Here is a 10054-nt window from a genome sequence, read left to right as displayed (position 1 = left end):
CGAAGCTAAAACAATTAAACAGAGTACATGATGTACCCCTAACTTAAAAGGAATTACTCATGAAATGCAGGGATTTTAATTTACATGTTGGTTTTTCTCTCCTTTTTTCATGGCTATTGATTTTTGATTCCCTTAGATTTTTCTGGGTTTTCCCAGTCAATTACTTTGCCTATGCACAAGTACTGATACACTTTGGATATTTTAACTGTTCATGGTTGAAAGTTCTCCACCTTAAAACTTAGAACATTACTATATCAAATCACTTCATTACTGTTAAAGTGTGTGTGTGTGTGTGTGTGTGCCTTCTCTTATACCTTCAGTTACGCATCAATACATTAACTGCCTTCCAAAGGATAAATGAATCTCCAGAGATCTCTCTGACATAATCTCTTCCTTCTTGTGGATCATTTCTTGTGCAAGAAAGGTGGGGTTTTCATCAGAACACCAGAATGGTTTCTTAATTAATATAATGATTGCCCCAATCACACTAAAGCCAGTTAAGTAGATTTGTCTACTCCCTGGGTTTTAATAGGAAACTGAGCTCTGGTGATGACAGGGCACAAACTTAAGCACTAATATCTTGCAAGTGTCCTCATAGTAATCAAATTGCAATGATATTTCCAAATACTATAATGAATACAGAAAGACAATGAAGGTGGTAGAATTAGTTATTATTCAGCTATCGTTGTTGACAGATTGAGAGAAAATCCCTGAATTTTATTTAAAAACTCAGATCAGTTCTTTTTTCCTAAGGTAAGTAAAGGGACAGTTCAGACTGTGTCTCCTGATAGATATTAGGCATTTGCCCTTTTCTCTAAGGATCAGAATCATTAAAAAATCATTAACTTCCCTCTCCATGTCTCTTTTACAGGAATAAACTGCCAGGTTACATGATATAGTTCTGTACTAAGGGTTTTCAGTTTCAGTGCTGTGTCACGTACGACACAATCGTTGGAGACTGACTAAACAGAGACTCATGTAATCTGACAGTTTATTCCTTTAGATGAGACACACGAGGTTAAGGAATTTCTGATTATCCTGATTTTACCCTTAGAGAAAAGGGCAAATTCCCCATACCTACATAATAGAGAAACTAATTGCATTTATATTCTTACAGTTGGAACTCTGTGAAATTTCATTTATAATATTTGGAGATAACTTGTCTCCTGGAAGGGACCTTGAGAGGTCATTAAGTCCAGCCCCCTGCCTTCACTATAGCAGGACCAAGGACTGATTTTACCCCAGATCCCTAAGTGGCCCCCTCAAGGATTGAACTCACAATACTGGGTTTAGCAGGCCAATGCTCAAACCAATGAGCTATCCCTCTTTTCCTCCCCCAGTTTAAGATGCTGGTTGTGAAAGATTCCCTATATTCATTCAAAGTGGACTCTGCCAGACTTTTCAGTTGTACCTTAACCCAGTGATGTGCACCACTGTGCCAGGCCAGGGCCTGCAGTTGGCTTAGGAATCACAGGTATTTGTCTGCCAGAAATATAACCATTTTGTATTGTAGGTTTCATTGTTTCTAAACAAACTTGTGGTTGATAGCTGTTCATCACATATTCATGTGTCTATGTCTTATTTATATGACCAAACACAGTAGTGGAGTGCACATGGCACTGCTAACTTACTGTCAATATATATTATGTTGTACTGTTATTAGTTTAGGCCTAGATCATGCCATTAAATCTGCGTGCAGACTCCTGCACTCATGTGGAGTCCCACTGATTTCCAACTGTAGGATATAGCCCATATTTTGTCATCTTCTCCCTGATCCAGTCTTTTGTTTTTTCTTAACTAAGCTATCTGGCTAAATGGCTGCAAATACATATTTTATCTACTGGGAGTGCAGTCTTGCTGTGCTTCAAAAATATATAAATTTCAACATTTTACTTTTGCATCCTACTTGTTATAGTGAAGATTAATTAATACTTGAATATAAGAAGTTCTCCATGTAATAGAAAAGCATTATAATTATATCTATCGGGTCTTTCATAGCAGTCTGGCATTTGTTTTTGCTGTATACAATGAAATAAAAAACCTCCAATCCTTTCTAGTGTGTCTTTGTATCTGCAACTGCATGTACTGCAGATCAAAACTAAATGGCCCCATGCTGTTCTGGCTGAAAACACAAATTTTTCAGTGCCAGCTTTATTTCTGGAGACTGATAACTTTGCTTTGTGTTTGCATTTTTTCAGCCAATACAATTTAGGAGATTCATAGTTTTACTTTCACATGTACACATATTTAATTGTATTAACTACCTGAGTTATACCAGAAATATTTTTTACGGATGAAAAATCCATATGCATTTATTCAGTATTTTTGTGCTTGAACCTCATTAGTAATATTGTCATATTTAAAAAAAAACAACCCATATGCTACGAATGCATTTTTAACTAGGTAAAGAAATGCAAGTCAAGATGTACGTTAATACCATCAGAGCTGGAGGTAATGATAGCAAAATACAACTGCATATTTTAACAGACCTATTTCAAAATTCTCTTGCAATAATGTAATTTATTCATGGTCTGTCTTCTGTGTGCATACAATAGATGTACTGTTAGTATCAGATCTCATTAAATTAAACCTTTGAAACTAGCAACCAAAAAAAATGTAAAGAGGCATTTGAGCTACATTATTTAAAATGTTTGATCAGAGCTGTATTTAGATTGTAGTACTCCTGTTTTTAAGGCATATTTAATTTTTGCACAGACTGTTAATAAGAGACAAAATACTTTGGTCAAATGCAACTTAGTTTGTTGCATCATGGTTAATACAGAGAGAGTCAAATTACCAAATCCTTACAAAAACACCAGGCTGAAACAATTAAGTTAAATAATCCAAGTACAATGACACAGAACTATAATGCTTTCCTCACCGCTATAGTTTATAGGAGTACCAGCACTCAATGAAACATAATGGGAAGACACAGAAGCTGCTCATGCAGAAGTAAAAATAACCATGGATACAGTGCTATTACTCTCTGTGTTGAGTGCTCTTACAATGGTAAGCTAAGAAACAGATCAATGTAGAAAAGTGATAGTAAAGTCAAAGTTATGATGATTTGGAAAATCTTACAGTGGAGATTCATTTTAAAAGGCAGAAAGTTTCAGAGGTTTTAAGTAATCACTGTTCATTTTACTTTTTCCCCGTTTTATTTTCACATATATTTTATACAATTTTCCTGAGAATGTAGTGTTTGGGAGTTTGATTGCCGTAAGCCGCAGTGCTGCAACTGACTCTTGAGTAGATCTGTGCCCCCACATTAAGCCCCATTTATTGTGATAGATTTATATGTGGGCATGTTTATCTGCCCTTATGGTTCTTTTTGCAGACTTGGAGCCACTGGTGTCCTCTATCCCTTAGAATATATGCAGCCCGAGTATTGATAGCACGTGCTTCTCCACATTGTCCTGCCAAGATAGTTCAGTCCTGGTCAGCAGCTTCTACCTTGAGGTTTAAGATGATGGATTGCTTTTCAAGCTTACCCTGCTCATGCTCTGAATGCTGAAATTTCCAATAAGTGGTTGAAATAAGTGTAATTAAAAATGCCACACCACTCAATCAGATCTCATTCCCTCAAGACCCAGTGTGCTACTCCCTCTACTCAGACAACCCCATATCTGCAATTTAGCTGCAATTCCTTCTCATTGGGGAGCATCTTCCTCCTCTTAGAGCTCCCCAAAGCAGCACATCCCTTCACTCAGAAACCCTTGCCTCTGTCTATTTTTTTCCTCAGAATCCCCAAATTATTTCTTCACATCAGGGAAACTATCTTCTCACATCTCCATATAGGGCTTTCACTCTTTTATGCTGGGAGAAATGAAGAAAATAATATCTTCCAGTCTGCTTCCAGCCTCCTGTTGGTCCATGTTGTGGGAGTGCAGAGCTATGGAGACTTTGAGCTGAGTGCCAGCCACTTGAAGAAAGAGTCCAAGATTCCCTGGAATATTTCATTATCACCAGCAGTATTTCTAGAATCAGAAAAAGGAGCCAAGAGAATAGTAAATTACATTTTCACCCTTTGACTGAGCATGACCTGCACTGAGAAGAATGCTCAGTGGCTATGGTATTTATGCTAGAGAACCCTGCACATGTGACAAATGATGTAATCTGTTCTCAGATTAATCTTTTGAAACTGGTAAGTGAAAATGAATAGTTGTTCTGCAGCTTATTTCTCTTCTGCACATATCAGATGTTTACTGACAAACTGTTTGTTTGAGGTATCCAATGTTTTGGACATAAAGAGTGACAAGATTTGCAACTTCTATAAAATCAGACAACTGTAGATAATTACAGTGGAAACTGAAAAAGAGAGCCAGGTACATGGATTGCTTCCATGAAGATCAGATTGTGCTTGGCACCCATACATTAACAAAGAATAATTTAATTAGTATGGTGTAAAATTGTTTTGAAAAGAACAGTCAAAGAAATGTTTGAAGTGTATGAAAACGTAGAGTTTCACATTATCATCTGCATATGATCTCTACAGTGAAACTATCCTTAATGTTACACCTTAATTATCAAGGGCCATAGGAAGCTGGAGATGAACAAATAAAGACCTAGTTCGTTAATGAACTGGGAAGTCTAATTGTAAGAATCTCAATTAGGAGTACATTAAGGTTCTTCACAAGGTGTCCAATCATGGGAGTTTTGATAATGGATTGAGTGACCATGAACCTAGAGGGAACCTCACTGGTTTGGTTGGCATTTTCTCTTCTTGTCCATTTTTAACCAGTCTCAAATCTAGGAAAAAGCAAAATAAGTGGAGATTAAGGCCTGATTCTCCATAGACCTGGTCATTAGCACCAAATAAAGGGATTGGATAGTGCGTGTAAATCCTTAATAAATTAGAATGGTAGCAATTTTCATCTACTCTGCACTAACTTTGGATTGGTGTAAATGACTATTCAAGATGTAGGGCAACCGAGTATCAGGCCCATAGTCTGAATGTAACCCAATTAAGGAATTGCATTCTGTTTTTTCTGAAATGAGTTCCAGAGTCTCAACTATGTACGAGCACAGCTTGCGCAGCTCAGTCACCACCAATATTTTTATGCAAGTGGAAATTCCCCCTTGAAATAGAGAATTTTCCACTGTGAATCTGACCAGTTCAAGGACATTTTGTGCTTGTATTTACTTAAGCAACATAAAGTGGCCTCAGCAAGAGAGAGAATCTGACCTTCAGTGATTTGCTATCTATGGACCAGATTTGGATGAAGTCCATAAATCATTCAGCCTGAAGCCCTAGTTCAAACCAATCACGTATGTACAGTATGCTAGAAAAGAATTCAGAAATGTAACCCATTACTATTTAATACATATAAATATAGTTGTAGAGAAGGACCAGATTATAACTTTGATTCTTGGAAAAGTTATAAGGAATAAAACTATGCAATATAGATTTATTAGCATTACATACTAGGTCATTGGTGCCTTCAATTTCAGGTAAACAAGCTATCATAAGCTACCTAGAAATAAGGTAAAAGTGGATTCTACAATGCATCCTCCCTTACTCCTCAATTTTCATATTGCCATATTACTTCAGATGTGGCTCTTTTTCATGATAGCCAATATCCAGTAAACTAAATTAATCAAATGTGTTCTGTGTGTGTTTAAGGGGCTGCAATAGTTTTCAGAAGAATGACGCTAAATAGTAAATACATTTACTTCACAAATACAAACATAGATTTACTTATGAGGAGTACATATATATTTTCTGATAGTTACTGTGATGTAGATATGTGGGATGATTCTGCTACTTTCAAAAACAGAAGTCTAAACATTGATTGAATTCCAAATATTAATTGCATAATATGATTTAAGGATTTAAACTGTCTCAGTGACATTCTGGCTGACTTGAAGTCAATGGGAGCTTGGCCGTTTATATCAATAAGGTTAGGATTTCACCACCAGTCTGCAATGCTTTAAGGAGATAAACTGATTTGAAATCTCATTCTATACATTTTTATTTTATTATAGCTGTGATTCCAAACAGCCTGAGAGGCTAAAATACACTGTGAATTTATGCCATACACACCTATCATACTCTATTCCTTAAATAATAAGAACAATAATCTCATTTGGGCATTTTTCCCCTGACTAGCATGGAGTATGAGTTTTAAAGGATGGCATCAGTTAACTGTCAAAGATAGTTCTGTGTTTATTCAGTCTTAGGAAAGCTTCTTTTATTTTTTAAAAAATCCAAACTGCAGTTCTGAAGAAAATGGATATAATTTTCCTTCCTATCACATGAGAAATATATTTGTTACAGATGAAAATACTGACAGTATCTACATGCCTCTGTATAATCCACTCGATTACAATACGGAAGCAACATTCTCCAGAAAACATCACAAATACACATAATAGGCCTAGTTCAACTTTGCAATTTTATGTCAGTGTATCTCTGTTGGTATCAGTGGAATTACACTGGCATACCAGTAGAGTAACGCAGTGGTGAATCAGGACAAATGTTTCTGAATGATCCATTTTCCATTTAGATCTCTGATATAACTTGAAAACTCCCAGTGACTACACATGTAGGGGTGTTGAAAAGCATGTTATTCCAGTAAAGTTTGATATTAACTTACAGTAAAAAACATTCTGGCTTATCTGCCTTTTTCTGAAGGACTAATATAGCAACGTAAATGTGCAGCAGGCCTGATTCTCTGACCTATCATATTCCATAACATCTGAGTAAATTGTGTTGGAGCCAGAGATTGTCAAGCAGTAAGTTTTCCAGTGCAAAATGTTTGATAAGAAAGAAAAACTTTCATTTTTTTTAATTAAAAATTATTTGAAAAAATTTTGGGGCTTCATAGAAAAGCAATATATTAAAAGTTTATAAAGTGTCGACAGAAAACGTTCAACTACTTCTAGTTGAAGTCTTAAAGACGTCTATACTGTGATGGGTGAACCAGCTTAGGGGTAAGAGGCAAAAACAAACAAACAAAACCCATCAACATTCTCCCATTTCTACAAGCGAACTTGAATGATTTTTTTTAGGTCTAGAAATGTTTGGATACTTTTTTCTTCCATACTCATGGTCTAGAGGATGTCAGAATCCTGCAATAAACACCGTCTTCCTGAAATGCACAGACCAATTTTGTTAGTCTCAAGAGGTTCAGATAAATTTCAGACAGCATCCATATTTATAGAATTTGCTTCAAAACAAAGCAGAACTCCAAACCTTTTGAGATTTTCCCATTGTATTAAGTATACTACTTCTGATTATCAATCTATTCATATATCTGTATGTTATAAATATATCTATATCTATCTATCTATATATGTATGAAATAGATATAAACATATATATATATATATATATATATATACACACACACACACACACACACAATACTGCTGTGAAGATCACTGTCCTAGCCCATTGCTTTGACAGACTCACTTTTCTTCATATCCTTCTTCTTCCTCCTCATTCTCTATTTCATCAAACATTAGTTGCTTGCTTACACTTTCAAGGCCCTTAATGGTCTTTGCCCAACCTATCATCTCTCATTCACTATCAAGATGACAACTCTCACCTCCAATCAGTTCAGGAGGCCAGCCTCTATCACCGACTTGTTAAATTTTCAAACTGACCTGTAAGGATCCAGGGAGAACTGATGTTCCCACAGTACCACTAGGAGGCTATACAGAGCCAAAGCTAAGGAGCAATGTGGAGAGTAGGTGCCACAAGAAGTACTTCCCAAGAGACCCAGAGTGACAGCACTCTGCAGGCCTCTGATTGGCCAAGCACCCTATTTAACCCTGGCCCAGGAAGTTGTCTGGGCAACACTGGGGCTTTGGTGGCTCTGAACCTTACTTTGTCTCCTGATGCTTGACTCTTGCCTCCTGACTTATTCCTGATTCCAGCGTGGTATAACATTTGTGGGGAGGGATAGCTCAGTGGTTTGAGCATTGACCTGGTAAGCCTATGGTTGTGAATTCAATCCTTGAGAGGGCCATTTAGGGATCTGGGGATTGGTCCTGCTTTGAGCAGCGGGTTGGACTAGATGACCTCCTGAGGTCCCATCCAACCCTGGTATTCTATGACTAGCTCTCTGGTCTTTGACCTTGGCCTCACCTAACTCCAACTCTTGCTCATTGAATCCTGCTCTAGTAATTCATCTGACTACAGTCCCTGATGTGTGAACCCCAGCCCAGAATGCCTGTCCCCGATAAGATCTTTGTGCTGCCCCTCATGCTTGGGAGAAGCTTTCAATAAATATGCACAAAGAGTCTCATTATCCACCTTCATATGCCTCCTTAAAAATCTCCTTTGCTATGATGCCTACAAAAAACTTACAGTGGTTAGGCCATAAGTGTGATGAGACTGCTGACTGTCATGCTGACCGGCACTGACTTATTGTTTCCTTGTACTTCACTGTCTGTTTGTCTGTATCCATCTGCTATTTAATCTTATACTTAGCTTGTAAGCTTGTTGGCACAAAGACTTTATTTTTGTTCTGTATTTGTGCAGTGCCTAGCACAATGGAATCTTGATCCATGACCCAGACTCATATGTGCTACAGTAATACAAATAATTAATAACAGTAAGTCTTGTAACTACTATGAAAGGGATGTTAAAACCCATTATATTCCAGTTCTTCTCTGATTTGAAAGACAAACAACATATATTTACCCATGGATATTCACAGACTTGAGAACATGTAACAACATTTATAAAGAATAGTATACATCCAAAAGTTTTTTTTCTGGTCAACTCCCAACCCATGTTAGTTTTATCTGGAGGTAGTTTGTCAGTAAAGTGGGAGTTATATAACCTGTATAACCTGTAAAATCCTATGAATTAATTTTCAGTGTAGGGCTTGGTCCTGATCCCACTGATGTTAATGGGAGTTCTCACATTTCTTCAATAGTAGCAGCATCAGGTCTTAGACTTTTAAGACAAATACTTTTCAAAACTCATGAGAGAAAGTGTATAACTCCTACATTTGTTGTGGATGCAAATTGCATCCTTTACCAACTTACAATAGTGGCAAGGATATCAAAAGCATTAAAATTCGGCTACAGTAAATAATGTCTTTTATGAACCTTACAATTGATTTTATTTTTAGAATTTGTTTGGATTTTCATCATGCAGACAACCTGACAGAGGGTTTTTTTTTGGTCAAACTTTGGTCCTAAATATCAGGGAGGGTAGGTAATTTCCTGTTTTGTTTTGTTTTTAAACTTCATTTTTTATAGACTAGACTAAAAGCCTGAGATAAATACAGAAATCTGTCTGATTTCCTGAAGGTGGTGAGTTTGCTGAAATGTTTCTAAAGACTTTATTTATTGTCATTAAGGATGTGGAAAGTGAGACAGATGCTCTTATTCCAAAACTTGAAAATTGAAGGTTCTGTTGATACTTCTCAAAGGCTTACAAATTGATATTAAGGACCAAGGAACAGTGTAACTAGAAACTGGAAGTTTTAAAGCAGTGTCTCAGAGTACTAGGTTGCACACAAGAACATAAATAGAGAACAACTTCAGGGAAGTGCTGAATTCTGGATATTCAAGAAGATTTGGAGTGTTAAGTCCCAGATGTCAATATCCCAAGGCTATTAGATATATGGTGGATGTTTTCTTTGTTTGTTTTTTGGATTCAGTACTTGAGCCACTTTTACAGCTGCAGTAATGATTTCAGATCTTAGGGTTGCCAACTGTATGAGTAGTAATGATTGCATGGAGTAGGATGAACCACATGTCACAGATGTTAGTCACATCACTTAATATGCTACTAGAAGGATTCCAGATGCTACAGTGGTAAGGATGGTATTAGAGGCTATATAGAAAAGAAGTTGCCTCAGATTCATACTTTCACTGGTTCTTTTTCCTCCCTCAACAATAAAAATCATGTTTTTGTCAAAAATGAGAAGAGTTGTTTTCCCAGGTACACATTTATGTTCCCTGATATATAATGAACAACTCAGGAGATGGAAGTTGATTTATTTGAGCATGAATGAAGCTGGAAGTAGATGTATTTTATCCTCCAAAACTCCAGATCTGTTAGGATGGTGAACTTATGGATGGCTGTCTTGGG

The 10054-nt window shown here is 36.7% G+C and overlaps 1 long non-coding RNA gene across 1 annotated transcript; it reads right to left on the bottom strand.

Annotated features, from left to right (window-relative positions):
• Positions 1 to 3210: 3210 nt before the first annotated feature.
• On the bottom strand, positions 3211 to 7727 carry LOC123365946. Its single transcript, XR_006577846.1, has 3 exons — positions 7609 to 7727; positions 4700 to 4749; positions 3211 to 3977 (listed from the first exon to the last, which is right to left on the bottom strand). It is a non-coding gene; the product is annotated as an uncharacterized LOC123365946 (long non-coding RNA).
• Between the last annotated feature and the right edge of the window lie 2327 nt (positions 7728 to 10054).

The sequence above is a fragment of the Mauremys mutica genome, chromosome 3 (genome assembly GCF_020497125.1).
Source record: "Mauremys mutica isolate MM-2020 ecotype Southern chromosome 3, ASM2049712v1, whole genome shotgun sequence".
NCBI classification, from domain to species: Eukaryota; Metazoa; Chordata; order Testudines; family Geoemydidae; genus Mauremys; species Mauremys mutica.
Note: the sequence above shows the minus strand (reverse complement) of the source record. Positions and strands in the feature narration are given on the sequence as shown.